The sequence below is a fragment of the Arachis hypogaea genome, chromosome 10 (genome assembly GCF_003086295.3).
Source record: "Arachis hypogaea cultivar Tifrunner chromosome 10, arahy.Tifrunner.gnm2.J5K5, whole genome shotgun sequence".
NCBI classification, from domain to species: domain Eukaryota; kingdom Viridiplantae; phylum Streptophyta; class Magnoliopsida; order Fabales; family Fabaceae; genus Arachis; species Arachis hypogaea.
The window spans coordinates 84,086,583-84,107,229 of NC_092045.1; the positions used below are offsets into that span (position 1 = coordinate 84,086,583).

The 20,647-nt window shown below is 39.6% G+C and overlaps 2 non-coding genes across 2 annotated transcripts; one reads left to right on the forward strand and one right to left on the reverse strand.

Moving 5' to 3' along the window:
* The first annotated feature begins 14,050 nt into the window (after window positions 1–14,050).
* Window positions 14,051–14,158, forward strand: LOC112719436 (small nucleolar RNA R71). Its single transcript, XR_003161738.1, has one exon. It is a non-coding gene; the product is annotated as a small nucleolar RNA R71 (small nucleolar RNA).
* A 5,881-nt stretch (window positions 14,159–20,039) lies between these two features.
* LOC112719440 (small nucleolar RNA R71) lies at window positions 20,040–20,147 on the reverse strand. Its single transcript, XR_003161742.1, has one exon. It is a non-coding gene; the product is annotated as a small nucleolar RNA R71 (small nucleolar RNA).
* Window positions 20,148–20,647: the final 500 nt, after the last annotated feature.

Consider the following 20,647-nt stretch of genomic DNA (forward strand, 5'->3'; position numbering starts at 1 on the left):
TTGTCAAGAGCCTTTTATAGTTGTTAGTTTACTTTCTTGCCATTTATCTTTCATGCCTCTTATCAAAACCCCAAAACAACTCAAACCAATAACAAGACACTTTATTGTAATTCCTAGGGAGAACGACCCGAGGTTTAAATACTTCGGTTTATAAATTTTAGGGGTTTGTACTTGTGACAAACAAATTTTTGTATGAAAGGATTATTGCTTGGTTTAGAAACTATACTTTACAACGAGATTTCATTAGTGAAATTCTAAACCGTCAAAAATCCAATCATCAAAGAGAAAGGAAGGCGAACCCCCAATTGGGTCAACATTGCCTTATAGAACCAGATCCAGTTGGCAATTCGGGGGGAGTGCAGGTTGAGTTTGTATATCCGCTCATGAAGGGCGGGGATGAAATAGTTAGCCTCCTCATCTGTCCCGCTGCACAAGTGGTGCACGAAATTGTGATCACACTTTTCACAACTCTGCACAACTAACCAGCAAGTGCACTGGGTCGTCCAAGTAATACCTTACGTGAGTAAGGGTCAATCCCATGGAGATTGTCAGCTTGAAGCAAGCTATGGTCATCTTGTAAATCTTAGTCAGGAAAATTCAAATGGTTATGAGGGTTTGATAAATAGAGGATAAATAAAACATAAAATAAGATAGAGATACTTATATAATTTATTGGTGGAAATTTCAGATAAGCGTTTGGAGATGCTTTGTTGCTTCTGAACCTCTGCTTTCCTATTGTCTTTGTTCAATCATGTGCACTCCCTTCCATGGTAAGCTGTAAGTTGGTGGATCACCATTGTCAATGGCTACCATCCATCCTCTTAGTGAAAATGGTCAGGCTACAGTTCTCACCGCAGGGCTAATCATCTGTCGGTTCTCACTTGTGTCGAAATAAGATCCATTGATCCTTTTGCGCACTGTCACTGCGCCCAACAGTCACGAGTTTAAAGCTCGTCACAGTCATCCCCTCCTAGATCTTACTCGGAATACCACAGAAAAGGTTTAGACTTTTCGGATCTCAAGAATGCTGCCAATCATTTCTAGCCTATACCACGAAGGTCCTAATCTCACTGATTTGAATGCTCTGTTGTCAGAAGATGCTAGTCAAATGCATGGATCAGATACCAAAGAGATTATACTCCAGCTGGCGTCCAATGACTACGTTGAACATCATTTAGACTGCTTGTGGTTGTCAGGCACGCGGATCTTGGCTAAGCGAGTACTGAAGATAGTGGGTGATTGTCACGGATCACCCCTTCAGTCTGACTTAACTGAATTAAGTACGAGAATATATCTTGGAGAAGAAGTAGGCGTGAATTGAAAGAAAAATAATAGTACTTGCATTAATTCATGAGGAACAGCAGAGCTCCTCACCTTAATCTATGAAGTGTAGAAACTTCACCGTTGAAAATATATAGGAACAAAAGGTCTAGGCATGGCCGAATGGCCAGTGGTGCGCAAAATTGTGAACTATACTTTTTCACAACTCTCATAATCCCCGGTAATGGCTCCAAAAACGTGGTAGCTCAATACCATGGCATTACACAACTTCGCACAACTAACCAGCAAGTGCACTGGGTCGTCCAAGTAATAAACCTTACGCGAGTAAGGGTCGATCCCACGGAGATTGTTAGTATTGAAGCAAGCTATGGTCATCTTGTAAATCTTAGTCAGGCAAACTCAAATGTATATGGTGATGAACGAAAATAACACAAAGGTAAAGATAGAGATACTTATGTAATTCATTGGTAGGAACTTCAGATAAGCGTATGAAGACGCCTTCCCTTCCGTCTCTCTGCTTTCCTACTGCCTTCATCCAATTCTTCTTACTCCTTTCCATGGCAAGCTCGTGTAGGGTTTCACTGTTGTCAGCAGCTACCTCCCATCCTCGCAGTGAAAACTAATGCTCATGCACTCTGTCACAGTGCGGCTAATCACCGGTTTGGTTCCCTCCCCTACCGAAATAGAATCACTCTTTTGCGTCTGTCACTAACGCCCAGTAGGTTACAGGTTTGAAGCACGTCACAGTCATTCAATCATTGAATCCTACTCAGAATACCACAGACAAGGTTTAGACCTTCCGGATTCTCTTGAATGCCGCCACAGGTCCTGCCTATACCACGAAGACTCTGATCTCACGGAATGGTTGGCTCGTTTGTCAGGCGAGCACTCGGTTGTCAGGCGATCAACCATGCATCGTGCAATCAGGAATCCAAGAGATATTCACCAAGCCTCAAATGCTTGTAGAACAAGAGTGGTTGTCAGTCACTTTGTTCATGAGTGAGAATGGTGATGGGCGTCAATCATCACCTTCATCAAGTTGAAGAACAAGTGATATCTTGGAACAAGAACAAGCGGAATTGAATTGAAGAACAATAGTAATTGCATTAATACTCGAGGTACAGCAGAGCTCCACACCTTAATCTATGGCGTGTAGAAGCTCCACCGTTGAAAATACATAAGCATAAGGTCTAGGCATGGCCGAATGGCCAGCCTCCCAATGATCTAAGATAGCATAAAAATGAAGATAGCTACCAAAGTCTCTCTATCATGATCTAAGAACTAGATGTCCAAAGATGAAAATACAATAGTAAAAGGTCCTATATATAGAAAACTAGTAACCTAAGGTGTACAGAGATGAGTAAATGACATAAAAATCCTCTTCCGGGCCCACTTGGTGTGTGCTTGGGCTGAGCAATGAAGCAAATTTCGTGCAGAGACTCTTCTTGGAGTTAAACGCCAGCTTTAGTGCCAGTTTGGGCGTTTAACTCCCATTTGGGTGCCAGTTCCAGCGTTTAACGCTGGGATTTCTTGAGGTGACTTTGAACGCCGGTTTGGGCCATCAAATCTTGGGCAAAGTATGGACTATCATATATTGCTGGAAAGCCCAGGATGTCTACTTTCCAACGCCGTTGAGAGCGCGCCAGTTGGGCTTCTGTAGCTCCAGAAAATCCACTTCGAGTGCAGGGAGGTCAGAATCCAACAGCATCTGCAGTCCTTTTTGGTCTCTGAATCAGATTTTTGCTCAGGTCCCTCAATTTCAGCCAGAAAATACCTGAAATCACAGAAAAATACACAAACTCATAGTAAAGTCCAGAAAAGTGAATTTTAACTAAAAACTAATAAAAATATACTAAAAAATAACTAGATCATATCAAAAACATACTAAAAACAATGCCAAAAAGTATACAAATTATCCGCTCATCACAACACCAAACTTAAATTGTTGCTTGTCCCCAAGCAACTGAAAATCAAATAAGATAAAAAGAAGAGAATATGCAATGAATTCCAAAAACATCTATGAAGATCAGTATTAATTAGATGAGCGGGGCTTTTAACTTTTTGCTTCTGAATAGTTTTGGCATCTCACTCTATCCTTTGAAATTCAGAATGATTGGCTTCTTTAGGAACTCAGAGTCCAGATAGTGCTAATGATTCTCTTAGTGAAGTATGATGATTCTTGAACATAGCTATTTATTGAGTCTTGGCTGTGGCCCAAAGCACTCTGTCTTCCAGTATTACCACCGGATACATACATGCCACAGACACATAATTGGGTGAACCTTTTCAGATTGTGACTCAGCTTTGCTAAAGTCCCCAATTAGAGGTGTCCAGGGTTCTTAAGCACACTCTTATTTGCCTTGGATCACAACTCTTTATTCTCTATTTTTTTTCGTTTTTTCTTTTTCTTTATTTTTTTTTCGATTTTTTTTTTTGAATAGCTTTTTCTTGCTTCAAGAATCATTTTTAATGATTTTTCAGATCCTCAGTAACATGTCTCTTTTTTCATCATTCTTTCAAGAGCCAACATTCATGAACCACAAATTCAAGATACATATGCACTGTTTAAGCATACATTCAGAGAACAAAAATATTGCCACCACATCAAAATAATTAAACTGTTATAAAATTCAAAATTCATGCACTTCTTCCTTTTTCAATTAAGCACATTTTTATTCAAGAAAGGTGATGGATTCATAGGACATTCATAACTTTAAGGCATAGACACTAAGACACTAATGATCACAAGACACAAACATGGATAAACATAAGCATAAAATTCGAAAAACAGAAGAATAAAGAACAAGGAAATCAAAGAACGGGTCCACCTTAGTGATGGCGGCTCTTTCTTGCTCTTGAAGATCCTATGGAGTGCTTGAGCTCCTCAATGTCTCTTCCTTGTCTTTGTTGCTCCTCCCTCATGATTCTTTGATCTTCTCTAATCTCATGAAGGATGATGGAGTGTTCTTGATGCTCCACCCTTAGTTATCCCATGTTGGAACTCAACTCTCCTAGGGAGGTGTGTAGTTGCTCCCAATAGTTTTGTGGAGGAAAATTCATCCCTTGAGGAATTTCAGGGATTTCATGATGAGTGGGATCTCTTGTGTACTCCATCCTTTTCTTGGTGATGGGCTTGTCCTCATCAATGGGGATGTCTCCCTTTATGTCAACTCCAACTGAATAACAGAGGTGACAAATGAGATGAGGAAAGGCTAACCTTGCCAAGGTGGAGGTCTTGTCCGCCACTTTATAGAGTTCTTGGGCTATAACCTCATGAACTTCTATTTCTTCTCCAATCATGATGCTATGGATCATGATGGCCCGGTCTATGGTAACTTCGGACCGGTTGCTAGTGGGGATGATTGAGCGTTGTATGAACTCTAACCACCCTCTAGCCACGGGCTTGAGGTCATGCCTTCTCAATTGGACCGGCTTTCCTCTTGAATCTTGCTTCCATTGTGCGCCCTCTTCACATATAACTGTGAGGACTTGGTCCAACCTTTGATCAAAGTTGACCCTTCTAGTGTAAGGATGCTCATCTCCTTGCATCATAGGCAAGTTGAACGCCACCCTCACACTCTCCGGACTAAAATCCAAGTATTTCCCCCGAACCATAGTAAGATAATTCTTTGGATTCGGGTTCACACTTTGGTCATGGTTCTTGGTGATCCATGCATTGGCATAGAACTCTTGAACCATCAAGATTCCGACTTGTTGAATGGGGTTGGTAAGAACTTCCCAACCTCTTCTTCGGATCTCATGTCGGATCTCCGGATATTCACCCTTTTTGAGTGAAAAAGGGACCTCGGGGATCACCTTCTTCAAGGCCACAACTTCATAGAAGTGGACTTGATGCACCTTTGAGAGGAATCTATCCATCTCCCATGACTCGGAGGTGGAAGCCTTTGCCTTCCCTTTCCTCTTTCTAGAGGTTTCTCCGGCCTTGGATGCCATAATGGTTATGGAAAAACGAAAAAGCAACGCTTTTACCACACCAAACTTAAAATGTTTGCTCGTCCTCGAGCAAAAGAAGAAAGAAGAGAGTAGAAGAAGAAGAAATGAGGAAGAGGGAGATGGTGGTGTGTTCGGCCAAAGAGGGGGAGAAGTGGTGTTTAGGTTGTGTGAAAATGAAGGGTTGAAGAAGGGTATATATAGGAGAGAGGGGGTAAAGGGTTCGGCCATGATGGGTGGGTTTGGGAGGGAAAGTGGTTTGAATTTGAAGGGTGAGGTTGGTGGGGGTTTATGAAGGATGGATGTGAGTGGTGAAGAGAAAGATGGGATTTGATAGGTGAGGGATTTTTGGGGAAGAGGTGTTGAGGTGATTGGTGAATGGGGGAAGAAGAGAGAGAGTGATGGTAGGGTCCTGTGGGATCCACAGATCCTGTGGTGTCAAGGAAAAGGCATCCTTGCACAAAATGGCATCAAAATCCACGTTTTGAGCCATTTCTGGCGTTAAACGCCGGACTGGTGCCCATTCCTGGCGTTTAACGCCAGGTTCTTGCCCTTTACTGGCGTTTAACGCCAGTCTGGTGCCCCTTTCTGGCGTTAAACGCCCAGAAGGGTGCCAGACTGGGCGTTAAACGCCCAACTGCTAGGCTGACTGGCGTTTAAACGCCAGCAGCATCTTCCTCCAGGGTGTGCTGTTTTTCTTCCTGTTTTTCATTTTGTTTTTGCTTTTTTCATTGTTTTTGTGACTTCTTATGATCATCAACCTACAAAAAAGATAAAATAACAAAAGAAAATAATTAATTATAAAACATTGGGTTGCCTCCCAACAAGCGCTTCTTTATTGTCATTAGCTTGACAGAGGACTCTCATGGAGCCTCAGAAATGCTCAGAACCGTGTTGGAACCTCCCAACACCAAACTTAGAGTTTGAATGTGGGGGTTCAACACCAAACTTAGAGTTTGGTTGTGGCCTCCCAACACCAAACTTAGAGTTTGGTTGTGGGGGCTCTGTTTGGCTCTGTTTTGAGAGAAGCCCTTCATGCTTCCTCTCCATGATGACAGAGGTATATCCTTGGGCCTTAAACACCAAGGATTCTTCATTCACTTGAATGATCAACTCTCCTCTATCAACATCAATCACAGCCTTTGCTGTGGCTAGGAAGGGTCTGCCAAGGATGATGGATTCATCCATGCATTTCCCAGTCTCTAGGACTATGAAATCAGTAGGGATGTAATGGTCTTCAATCTTCACCAAAACATCCTCTACAAGTCCATAAGCTTGTTTTCTTGAGTTGTCTGCCATCTCTAGTGAGATTTTTGCAGCTTGTACCTCATAGATCCCTAATTTCTCCATTACAGAGAGGGGCATGAGGTTTACGCTTGATCCTAAGTCACACAAGGCCTTCTTGAAGGTCATGGTGCCTATGGTACAAGGTATAGAAAACTTCCCAGGGTCCTGCCTCTTTTGAGGCAATTGCTGCCTAGACGAGTTATCTAGTTCTTTGGTGAGCAAAGGTGGTTCATCCTCTCAAGTCTCATTTCCAAATAACTTGTCATTTAGCTTCATGATTGCTCCAAGGTATTTAGCAACTTGCTCTTCAGTGACATACTCATCCTCTTCAGAAGAAGAATACTCATCAGAGCTCATGAATGGCAGAAGTAAGTCCAATGGAATCTCTATGGTCTCATCTTGAGCCTCAGATTCCCAAGGTTCCTCATTGGGGAACTCATTGGAGGTCAGTGGGCGTCCATTGAGGTCTTCCTCAGTGGCGTTCACTGCCTCTTCTTCCTCCCAGAATTCGGCCATGTTGATGGCCTTGCACTCTCCTTTTGGATTTTCTTCTGTGTTGCTTGGAAGAGTACTTGGAGGGAGTTCAGTAATTTTCTTGCTCAGCTGACCCACTTGTCCTTCCAGATTCCTAATGGAAGATCTAGTTTCAGTCATAAAACTTTGAGTGGTTTTGATTAGATCAGAGACCATGGTTGCCAAGTCAGAATTATTCTGCTTGGAACTCTCTGTCTGTTGCTGAGAAGATGATGGAAAAGGCTTGCTATTGCTAAACCTGTTTCTTCCACCATTATTGTTATTGAAACCTTGTTGGGGTCTCTGTTGATCCTTCCATGAAAGATTTGGATGATTCCTCCATGAAGGATTGTAGGTGTTTCCATAGGGTTCTCCCATGTAATTCACCTCTTCTATTGAAGGGTTCTCAGGATCATAAGCTTCTTCCTCAGATGAAGCTTCCTTAGTACTGCTTGGTGCATTTTGCATCCCAGACAGACTTTGAGAAATCATATTGACTTGTTGAGTCAATATTTTATTCTGAGCCAATATGGCATTCAGAGTGTCAATCTCAAGAACTCCTTTCTTCTGACTAGTCCCATTGTTCACAGGATTTCTTTCAGAAGTGTACATGAATTGGTTATTTGCAACCATTTCAATCAGTTCTTGAGCTTCAGTAGGCGTTTTCTTCAGATGAAGAGATCCTCCAGAAGAGCTATCCAAGGACATCTTGGACAGTTCAGAGAGACCATCATAGAAAATACCTATGATGCTCCATTCAGAAAGCATATCAGTGGGACACTTTCTGATCAATTGTTTGTATCTTTCCCAAGTTTCATAGAGGGATTCTCCTTCCTTCTGTCTGAAGGTTTGGACTTCCACTCTAAGCTTACTCAATTTTTGAGGTGGAAAGAACTTTGCCAAGAAGGCATTGACTAGCTTTTCCCAAGAGTCCAGGCTTTCCTTAGGTTGAGAGTCCAACCATGTTCTAGCTCTGTCTCTTACAGCAAAAGGGAATAGCATCAGTCTGTAGACCTCAGGGTCAACCCCATTAGTCTTGACTGTGTCACAGATTTGCAAGAACTCAGCTAAAAACTGATGAGGATCTTCCAGTGGAAGTCCATGGAACTTGCAATTCTGTTGCATTAGAGAAACTAATTGAGGCTTAAGCTCAAAGTTGTTTGCTCCAATGGCAGGGATAGAGATGCTTCTCCCATAGAAGTCGGGAGTAGGTGCAGTAAAGTCACCCAGCACCTTCCTTGCATTGTTGGCATTGTTGTTGTTTTCGGCTGCCATTTGTTCTTCTTCCTTGAAGAGTTCGTCCAGGTGCTCTAAAGAGAGTTGTGCTTTGGCTTCTCTTAGCTTTCTCTTCAAGGTCCTTTCAGGTTCAGGATCAGCCTCAACAAGAATGCCTTTGTCTTTGCTCCTGCTCATAAGAAAGAGAAGGGAACAAGAAAATGTGGAATCCTCTATGTCACAGTATAGAGATTCCTTTAGGTGTCAGAGGAAAGGAAGAGTAGAAGACAGAAGTGGAAAATTCGAACTTAACAAAGGAGATGAAGTTCGAATTTTGCATTAAGGGATAGTGTTAGTCCATAAATAGAAGGATGTGAGAAGGAGGGAAGTCATTTTCGAAAATTAAGTGGAAAATTTAAAAAAATATTTTTGAAAAACATTACTTAATTTTCGAAAATGAAAAGGGAAAAGAAATCAAATGATTTTTGAAAAAGATTTTGAAATTAGAAATCAGAAACATTTGATTGAAAACTATTTTGAAAAAGATGTGGTTAAGAAGATATGATTGGTTTTAAAAAGATGTGATTGAGAAGATATGATTTGAAAAACATTTTAAAAAGATTTGATTTGAAAATTAAAAACTTGACTTAACAAGAAAAGATATGATTCAAACATTAAACCTTTCTCAACAGAAAAGGCAACATACTTGAAATGTTGAATCAAATCATTAATTGATAGTAAGTTTCTTTGAAAAAGGAAAGAAGTTAATTTTGAAAAAGATTTGATTGAAAAATTGATTTGAAAAAGATTTGATTTGGAAGAAATTTTGAAAACTTAGAAAAAAATTGATTTGAAAACAAAATCTTCCCCCTTTAGCCATCCTGGCGTTAAACGCCCAGAATGGTATCCATTCTGGCGTTTAACGCCCAAAATGCTACCCTTTTGGGCGTTAAACGCCCAACCAGGTACCCTGGCTGGCGTTTAAACGCCAGTCTGTCCTTCTTTACTGGGCGTTTTGAACGCCCAGCTTTTTCTGTGCAATTCCTCTGCTGTATGTTCTGAATCTTCAATTCTCTGTATTATTGACTTGAAAAGACACAAATTAAAAATATTTTTGGATTTTTAATAATAAGGACAAACCAAAATGCAACAAGAATCAAATGACAATGCATGCAAGACACCAAACTTAGCAGTTTGTATACTACTGACACTAACAAAACGAAAATGCATATGAGACACACAAAACACTCAAGTCAATAGAATTCAAAGATCAGATCAAGCAAATCATCAAGAACATCTTGGAGATCAATAAGACATATGAATGCATGCAATTGACACCAAACTTATGATGGGACTAGACTCAAACAAGAAATACTTTTGGATTTTATGATTTTTTTGTAAATTTTTTTTTTGTGTTTTTCGAAAATTAAGTGGAAAAAAGGATATCAAAATTCTTAATGAGAATTCCAGGAATCAGTGCAATGCTAGTCTAAGACTCCGGTCCAGGAATTAGACATGGCTTCACAGCCAGCCAAGCTTTCAAAGAAAGCTTCGGTCCAAAACACTAGACATGGCCAAAGGCCAGCCAAGCCTTAGCAGATCACTGCTCCAAAAGCAAGATTGATGAAAAATCAACAAGCTCTTGTGATGATGAGTTGAAACCTCGGTCCAATGAGATTAGACATGGCTTCTCAGCCAGCCAGATTTCAACAAATCATCATGAAACTCTAGAACTCATCTTCAAGAATTTCGAAAAAAAATAAATACCTAATCTAAGCAACAAGATGAACCGTCAGTTGTCCAGCCTAAACAATCCCGGGCAATAACACCAAAAACTTGATGTTGTTGCCGGATCTTGGCACTGATGTTACCAAAGGCTTGCTCAAAACTTGAACAATCCCCGGCAACGGCGCCAAAAACTTGGTGCGCGAAATTGTGAACTATACTTTTTCACAACTCTCATAATCCCCGGTAATGGCTCCAAAAACGTGGTAGCTCAATACCATGGCATTACACAACTTCGCACAACTAACCAGCAAGTGCACTGGGTCGTCCAAGTAATAAACCTTACGCGAGTAAGGGTCGATCCCACGGAGATTGTTAGTATTGAAGCAAGCTATGGTCATCTTGTAAATCTTAGTCAGGCAAACTCAAATGTATATGGTGATGAACGAAAATAACACAAAGGTAAAGATAGAGATACTTATGTAATTCATTGGTAGGAACTTCAGATAAGCGTATGAAGACGCCTTCCCTTCCGTCTCTCTGCTTTCCTACTGCCTTCATCCAATTCTTCTTACTCCTTTCCATGGCAAGCTCGTGTAGGGTTTCACTGTTGTCAGCAGCTACCTCCCATCCTCGCAGTGAAAACTAATGCTCATGCACTCTGTCACAGTGCGGCTAATCACCGGTTTGGTTCCCTCCCCTACCGGAATAGAATCACTCTTTTGCGTCTGTCACTAACGCCCAGTAGGTTACAGGTTTGAAGCACGTCACAGTCATTCAATCATTGAATCCTACTCAGAATACCACAGACAAGGTTTAAACCTTCCGGATTCTCTTGAATGCCGCCACAGGTCCTGCCTATACCACGAAGACTCTGATCTCACGGAATGGTTGGCTCGTTTGTCAGGCGAGCACTCGGTTGTCAGGCGATCAACCATGCATCGTGCAATCAGGAATCCAAGAGATATTCACCAAGCCTCAAATGCTTGTAGAACAAGAGTGGTTGTCAGTCACTTTGTTCATGAGTGAGAATGGTGATGGGCGTCAATCATCACCTTCATCAAGTTGAAGAACAAGTGATATCTTGGAACAAGAACAAGCGGAATTGAATTGAAGAACAATAGTAATTGCATTAATACTCGAGGTACAGCAGAGCTCCACACCTTAATCTATGGCGTGTAGAAGCTCCACCGTTGAAAATACATAAGCATAAGGTCTAGGCATGGCCGAATGGCCAGCCTCCCAATGATCTAAGATAGCATAAAAATGAAGATAGCTACCAAAGTCTCTCTATCATGATCTAAGAACTAGATGTCCAAAGATGAAAATACAATAGTAAAAGGTCCTATATATAGAAAACTAGTAACCTAAGGTGTACAGAGATGAGTAAATGACATAAAAATCCTCTTCCGGGCCCACTTGGTGTGTGCTTGGGCTGAGCAATGAAGCAAATTTCGTGCAGAGACTCTTCTTGGAGTTAAACGCCAGCTTTAGTGCCAGTTTGGGCGTTTAACTCCCATTTGGGTGCCAGTTCCAGCGTTTAACGCTGGGATTTCTTGAGGTGACTTTGAACGCCGGTTTGGGCCATCAAATCTTGGGCAACGTATGGACTATCATATATTGCTGGAAAGCCCAGGATGTCTACTTTCCAACGCCGTTGAGAGCGCGCCAGTTGGGCTTCTGTAGCTCCAGAAAATCCACTTCGAGTGCAGGGAGGTCAGAATCCAACAGCATCTGCAGTCCTTTTTGGTCTCTGAATCAGATTTTTGCTCAGGTCCCTCAATTTCAGCCAGAAAATACCTGAAATCACAGAAAAACACACAAACTCATAGTAAAGTCCAGAAAAGTGAATTTTAACTAAAAACTAATAAAAATATACTAAAAACTAACTAGATCATATCAAAAACATACTAAAAACAATGCCAAAAAGTATACAAATTATCCGCTCATCAGCCAGCCTCCCAAATGGCATAAGAATTCAAAAATAGGGGAAGAAGACCTGATCAAAGGATCAAAAAGTCATCCAAAGATATAATACAATAGTCAAAATGTGCTATTTATACTAAACTAGTAACCTAGGTTTACAGAAAATGAGTAGATAGTGCAGAAATCCACTTTCGGGGCCCACTTGGTGTGTGTTTGGGCTGAGCTTTGAAGTTTTCACGTGCATAGGCTCTTCTTGGAGTTAAATGTCAGCTTGGCTGCCAGTTTGGGCGTTTAACTCTAGCTTTGGTGCCAGTTCTGGCGTTTTACGCCAGAAAGGGTCTCTGGTGGGCGTTTAGACGCCAGTTTGGGCCATCAAATCTCGAGCAAAGTATGAACTATTATACATTTCTAGAAAGCCCAAGATGTCTACTTTCCAACGCAATTGAGAGCATGCCAATTAGGCTTTTGCAGCTCCAGAAAATCCACATCGAGAGCAGGAGGGTTAGAATCCAACAGCATATGCAGTCCTTTCTCAGCCTCTGAATCAGATTTTTGCTCAGGTCCCTCAATTTCAGCCAGAAAATATCTAAAATCACAAAAAAATACACAAACTCCTAGTAAAGTCCAGAAATGTGATTTTTGCATAAAAACTAACAAAAATATACTAAAAAGTAACTAAAATATACTAGAAACTACCTAAAAATAATGCCAAAAAGCGTATAAATTATCTGCTCATCACAACACCAAACTTAAATTGTTGCTTGTCCCCAATCAATCAAGAATAAAATAGGATAAAAGAAGAGAATATACAATAAATCTCAAAATATCAATGAAGCTTAGTTTTAATTAGATGAGCGGGGTTAGTAGCTTTTTGCTTCTGAACAGTTTTGGCATCTCACTTTATCCTTTGAAGTTCAGAATGATTGGCATCCATAGGAACTCATAATTCAGATAGTGTTATTGATTCTCCTAGTTTAGTATGTTGATTCTTGAACACAGCTACCTATGGTGCAGGGTATTAAGAACTTTTCGGGATCCGATTTTTTCTGAGGTAATGTATGCTGAATCCAGGTATTCATTTCATTGATGAGCAGTGGAAGTTCATCCTCCCAAGTCTCATTACCAAATAACTTGGCATTCAGCTTCATGATTGCTCCTAGATACTGAGAAACTTGCTCTTCAATAGTGTCTTCATCCTCTTCAAAGGAAGAATATTCATCAGAGCTCATAAATGATAAAAGTAAGTTCAGTGGAATTTCTATGGTCTCTGTATGAGCCTCAGATTCTACTGGTTCCTCAATAGGGAACTTATTATTGGTCAATAGACGTCCTTTGAGGTCTTCCTCACTGGGAATCACTGCCTTTTCACTCTCTCCAGGTTTGGCCATTTTGGTTATAGTTATGGCCTTGCACTCTCTTTTGGGATTCTCTTTTGTATTGCTTGGGAGAGTACTAAGAGGAGTTTCAGTAACTCTTTTACTCAGCTGACCCACTTGTTCCTCCAAATTTCTGATGGAGGACCTTGTTTTATTCATGAAACTGAGAGTGGTCTTAGATAGATCAGAGACTATGTTTGCTAAGCTAGAGAGGCTCTGCTCAGAATTTTCTGTCTGTTGCTGAGAAGATGATGGAAAAGAATTGCTATTCCAAACCTATTTCTCCCACCATTATTGTTGTTGAAGCCTTATTGAGGCTTCTGTTTATCCTTCCATGAGAAATTTGGATGATTCCTCCATAAAGGATTATAGGTGTTTCTATAGGATTCTCCCATGTAATTCACCTCTCCCATTGTATGATTTTCAGGGTCATAAGCTTCTCCTTCAGAAGAGGCTTCTTTAGCACTACTGGATGCAGCTTGCAATCCAGTCAGATTCTGAGAAATTATATTGACTTGCTGAGTCAATATTTTGTTCTGAGCCAATATGGCATTCAGATTATCAATCTCAAGAACTCTCTTCTTCTGAGTCATCCCATTATTCATAGGATTTCTTTAAGAAGTGTACATGAACTGGTTATTTGTAACCATCTCAATGAGTTCCTGGGCTTCTGTAGGTGTTTTCAGATGAAGAGATCCACCAGCAGAATGGTCCAATGACATCTTAGATAATTAAGATAGACCATCATAGAATATACATATAATGCTCTATTCTGGAAGCATGTCAGAAGGACACATTTTGGTTAATTACTTGTATCTTTCCCAAGCTTCATAGAGGGATTCACCTTCCTTCTATCTGAAGGTTTGGACCTTCACTCTAAGCTTGCTCATCTTTTGAGGTGGAAAGAATTTGGTCAAGAAAGCATTGACCAGCTTGTCCCAAGAGTTCAGGCTTTCTCTAGGTTGTGAGTCCAACCATATCCTAGCTCTGTCTCTTACAGCAAAGGGGAAAAGCATATGTCTGTAGACCTCGGGATCAACCCCATTGGTTTTAACAGTGTCACAGATTTGCAAGAATTCAGCTAAGAATTGATAAGGATCTTCAGATGGAAGTCCATAAAACTTGTAATTCTACTGCATTAGTGAAACTAATTAAGGCTTAAGCTCAAATTTGTTTGCTCCAATGGCAGTAATTGAGATGTTTCTTCTATAGAAGTTGGAAGTTGGTGCAGTATAGTCACCAAGCATCTTCCTTGCATATCTGCATTGTTGTTGGGTTTGGTTGCCATGTCTGCTTCTTTTTCGAAATTTTCCGTAAGGTCCTCTTCGGAGTGTTGTGCTTTAGCTTCTCTTAGCTTTCTCTTCAGAGTCTTTTCAGGTTCAGGATCAGCTTCAACAAGAATGTCTTTATCCCTGTTTCTACTCATATGAAAAAGAAGAGAACAAAGGGAATAGTGGAATCCTCTATGTCACAATATAGAGATTCCTTGATGTATCAAAGGAGAAGGAGAATAGAAGGATGAGGTAGAGGGAGAATAAGAAGAATTCGAACACAGAAAGAGGGAGAGGGTTCGAATTTTTAGATGAGTAGAAGAGAATTGTTAGCAATTAAATAAAATAAATAGAAAGAAAAGAGAGAGAGAGTTTTTGAAAATTGAATTTAAAACAAGTAGTTAATTAAAAAGATTTTTGAAAAAAGGGTTAGTGATTTTCGAAAATTGGAAGTGAAAAAGTGGTTAGGTGGTTTTGAAAAAGATAATAAATAGTAATTAGTTGTAAAAGATTTGAAAATAATTTTAAAAAGACAAGAAGTTAGAAAAAAGATTTTGAAATCAAAATTTAAAAAGATATGATTGAAAAAGATTTGATTTTAAAGAGATATGATTTAAAAGATATGATTGAAAAAGATTTGATTTTTAAAAAGATATGATTGAAAAAAAAATATGATTAAAAAAGATTTGATTTTTAAAAAAAGATATGATTGAAAAGATATGATTGAAAAAGATTTGATTTTTAAAAATTGATGACTTGACTAACAAGAAATTAAAAGATATGATTCTAAAATTTAAAGATTGATCATTTCTTAACAAGAAAGTAACAAACTTGCAATTTTTTTAATCAAAACATTAATTGTTAGCAAGGATTTTTGAAAATATGAGATAAGATTAAGAAAAAGATTTTTGAAAAATTAGTTTGAAAATTTTCATAAACATTAAAAGAAAAATGAAAAATGAAAGTTTAAAATATGTTTGATGCAAAAAGTTATTAATTAAAACATGAAAAATTGAAAAAAAATCGAATTGGAAACAAAATTACCTCCCTTGTGTCATCCTGGCGTTAAACGCCCAGGATGCTATCCATTCTGGCGTTTAACGCCCGGAATGCTACCTCTTTGAGAGTTTAACGAGCAGCCAAATACCCTAGCTGGCGTTTAATGCTAGAATTCCTTCCTTACTGGGTGTTTTTCTGAATGCCCAGCTTTTTCTCTGTGATTCCTCTGCTGTATATTCTGAATCTTCATTTCTCTGTATTATTTACTTGAAAAGAGATATTTTTTATTTTTTAATTTTTAATGAAGAGAGAGAAAAATAACAAAATGAAATAAAGCATAAAAATGCAAGATCAAAACACTTAATGCATGCAAGGACACTTTGAATGTCAAGATGAACACCAAGAACACTTTGAAGATCATGATGAACATTAAGGACATATTTTTGAAAATTTTTAAGAAAAGAAAGATATGCAAGACACCAAACTTAGAAATTTTTAATGTTTAGACACTATAGATTTGAAAATGCATATGAAAAACAAGAAAAGACACAAAACAAGAGAATTCAAAGATCAGAACAAGGAAAATCATCAAGAACAACTTGAAGATCAATGAAGAACACAATGCATGAATTTTTTTTCGAAAACTTGAGAAAATTTGAAAACATGCAACTGACACCAAACTTAGAATTTGACACTAGACTCAAACAATAAAATACAAAATATTTTTGGTTTTTATGATTTTATTAAAATTTTTATTTTTTGAAAATAAAAATAAAAAGCTCAAACATAGAATAAAATTATCCAATTTAAGCAACAAGATGAACCGTCAGTTGTCCAAACTCGAACAATCCCGGCAACGGCGCCAAAAACTTGGTGCACGAAATTGTGATCACACTTTTCACAACTCCACACAACTAACCAGCAAGTGCACTGGGTCGTCCAAGTAATACCTTACGTGAGTAAGGGTCGATCCCACGGAGATTGTCGGCTTGCAGCAAGCTATGGTCATCTTGTAAATCTCAGTCAGGCTGATTCAAATGGTTATGAGGGTTTGATAATTAGAGGATAAATAAAACATAAAATAAGATAGAGATACTTATGTAATTCATTGGTGGGAATTTCAGATAAGCGTTTGGAGATGCTTTGTTGTTTCTGAACCTCTGCTTTCCTATTGTCTTCGTCCAATCATGCGCACTCCCTTCCATGGCAAGTTGTAAGTTGGTGGATCACCGTTGTCAATGGCTACCATCCGTTCTCTCAGTGAAAATGGTCCGGCTATGGTTCTTACCGCAGGGCTAATCATCTGTCGGTTCCCACTTGTGTCGGAATAAGATCCATTGATCCTTTTGTACACTGTCACTGCGCCTAACAGTCGCGAGTGTGAAGCTCGTCACAGTCATCCCCTCCCAGATCTTACTCGGAATACCACAGACAAGGTTTAGACTTTCCGGATCTCAGGATTGCTGCCTGATGCCATGGCATCTAGGCTAGTTTCACTGACCTTTTCTTTTCTGTTTTAGGGTAGTTTCATGTAGTTTCTTAGTGAATAAGGCAAGTTTTGGATAAAAATACACTTACACCTTGATTCAAGCAACTATTGTGAACTTTACATGATTTCATGAGGATTTTGCAAGGATTGCATGACAAATTGATAATGCATAATCTCATGACTTGAGCTAGAGCTTTGATGCACTTTATTTGCTTGATTTCAGGACAAAGGAAGCAAGGAGGAACCACGTTAGTAGCCACGTTAATCTAGTTAAGGTGACCAATAACGTGGAATGGGAATGAGCTTGCAACGTTAATGAGAAAAGTGATCACCAATAACGCCTACGAAGCCATCATAAGCCCATGTTAATTGCCACGTTAACTAGGTTAACGTGGTAGTTAACATGGAGATAAAGAGAGCTCCAGCATTAGTGATAAACGTGAACACCACTAACGCTCCAAAAATTGGCAATGAGCCACGTTAAGAGTCACGTTAACTTAGTTAACGAGAACTCTAACGTGGAAGAGAGGAACAATGCCAACGTTAGTGACACTCACTTTTGTCACTAACGTTGGATCAAGCTAGCATTTCCCACGTTAGTGGTCACATTAAGACCACTAACGTGAAAGTTAACGTGGAGCCAAGATTGATGAGCCAACATTAGTGACACTTACCTTTGTCACTAACGTTGGAGATGAAATTCACCACCACGTTAGTGGCCACGTTAACCTAGTTAACGTAAACTCTAACGTGGAGAGTAAGGGTGTTTAGATCGTTAGTGACAAAGGTAAGTGTCACTAACGCTCTCGAAGGTAGGCATGCCCACATTAAGAGTCACATTAGTTGAACTAACGTGAACTCTAACGTAGGGAAAGATGGGCACAAGGCAACGTTATTGGGAAAGGTGAGTCCCAATAACGCTTGCGAAGGTTCATAAGGCAACGTTAGTGGTTACGTTAGTGCCACTAACGTTAAAGTTAACGTGGACTATATGGGGTTGGAACGTTAGTGAAAAAGGTGATTGCCACTAACGTTCTCGAACCCACAATTTTACTTAACGTTAACATCACTAACGCCCATGCCTAACTCACACTTTTCTGCAAGCTGAGCCCACTAAAGATTGTAACTGCTTCAACTCAAGATCTAAGGCCCACATCCAAGACATGAAGAACTCACTAGAGGATCAAGAGGAGTAGTATATATAGGAGTAGTTTTGAACTATTGAGGAGCTTGGGACTTTGGAGAACTACCCTGTATATTTACTCTTCTGCATTTTGAAGAATATATTCTTTTCTGCCATTTTTCATTTCTAGAGCTATGAACAACTAAACCCATTTCATTGGGTTAGGGAGCTCTGTTGTAATTTGATGGATCAATTATAGTTTCCATTCTTCTTCTTCTTTCTTCTCTTTTGATTTACTAGAAAGCTTTCGATCTTAATTCAATTGGTTAGTTGTCTTGGAAAAGAAACTCTCCATAATTGGATCTCCTCTGAGCCTTGGAAAAGGGATGAGGAGATCATGCTAGAAATGCTTTCTCATGTTGGACCAAATTGGGGTCTAGGCGGATATAGTGATATGTAATCCTCCCAACACTTTGATTTGGAAATACATGTAGTATAATCAGTGACCACACTTCATCTGTTCCCATGAGCAATTAAATCAAGGAATTGGGCAATTGTTCAAGCTTAGAGAGATTGGGTTGCCAAGGAATTGGAACCCAATCACCTAAGATTGCCAAGGAGATCAATAGATGCTTTGATTGAGAAAGAGAAGAAAATGAATTTGATCCGGAGAATACAACATCTCTTGAGCCCAATGAATTCCCCATTTCTGATCTTACCCATTCTTTTTACTTTCTGCCATTTATTTCCATGCTCATTTCCCCAAATTCCCATTTAAGATTCTGCACTTTATTTTCTGCTATTTACGTTCCCGCCATTTAAGTTTCTGCAACTCTCAACTATACTCTATTTAGCTCAACTAGCATACTCTTCCAACTAAAGTTGCTTGACCAATCAATCCCTGTGGTATTCGACCTCACTCTATTGTGAGTTTTTTCTTGACGAAAATTTGGTATATTTGCCGAAGGGAACTTTGTTGAGACACAAGTTTTCGTGTATCAAGTTTATGGCGTCGTTGATGGGGATTGATTTTGTATCAACAATGATTAAGTTGGAAGTTCACTAGATTGAGAATTTTTCTTTTGTTGGTTTACTTATTCAGTCATTTACCTTCAGTTTGTTTAGTTTCGTCCTCACCCCTTATACCCTCTTTGTTTTCTTTCTTTCTTTGTTATTATTTACAATTCTGCTCACTAACCTACTAATTGTTTGATAATTTGCATTACTCACACTAACAATCACTCTAACAAGAATAATCTCTTCATTTTATCTCTCGCTGTGTGCTTTGTTAGTTGTATGATAGGGAGAAGAGGGGGAGCTTCAACTTCCTTCGATTTAGAACCTGAAAGGACCCTCCGGAGACTAAGGAGGGAAGCAAGAGGGAAAGGAGTTGTTGGTGCTGAGGAAGAGGACGAGTATTTTGAAACAAACATGGAGGAGAATTTGGAAAACAATCATGAAGGAGAAGCTCACAACCATGCTAGAGAAGGCCCTGCGAATCATGCTGGGCAAGAGAGGAGAGTTCTAGGCTCTTACATCAATCCAAATCTAGGAAACTGTGGAAGTAACATCCAAAAGCCCACCATACATGCCAATAACTTTGAATTAAAACCCAGCTCATCACCCTTGTTCAGAACAACTGCTCATTTGGAGGAAGTGCTCAAGAAGACCCCAATCAACATCTAACCACCTTCCTGAGAATATGTGACACTGTGATGTCTAATGGAGTCCACCCGGATGTCTATAGGCTGCTTTTGTTCCCTTTTTCACTCAGGGACAAAGCATCCAAGTGGCTTGAATCATTCCCAAAGGAGAACTTAACAAATTGGGAAGAAGTGGTGAACAAGTTTTTGGCAAGATTTTACCCTCCTCAAAGAATTAACAGGCTAAGAGTTGAGGTGCAAACTTTCAGGCAACAAGGTGGTGAGACTCTCTATGAGGTATGGGAGAGGTTCAAGGACTTAACAAGAAGATGCCCACTAGACATGTTTAATGAATGGGTTCAACTTCACATTTTCTATGAAGGTCTCTCTTATGAATCAAAGAAGGTTGTAGACCATTCCTCAAGAGGCTCTTTAAACAAGAAGAAAATCATTGAAGAAGTCATAGATGTCATTGAGACGGTAGTTGACAATGACAACTTCTATGCCTCTGAAAGAAGCAACACTCGAGGAGTAATGGAGCTGAACCACATGGATACATTGCTAGCTCAAAATAAGATGATCACCAAGCAGCTAGCAGATCTTACCAAGAAGGTGGAGGAAAACCAAGTTACAGCAGTCATCACTTCATCAGCAGCTCAAGAAGGAGTGAATATAGGAGAAGAAGGTGACTGGGAACAAGCCAACTATGTTGGGAACTCACCTAGACAAATCCATGATCCATACTTCAAAACTTACAACTCTGGATGGAGAAATCACCCTAACTTTGGATGGGGAAATCAACAAGACTAAGGCCAAGACCAGAGACGCCATAACCATAATTCCAACAA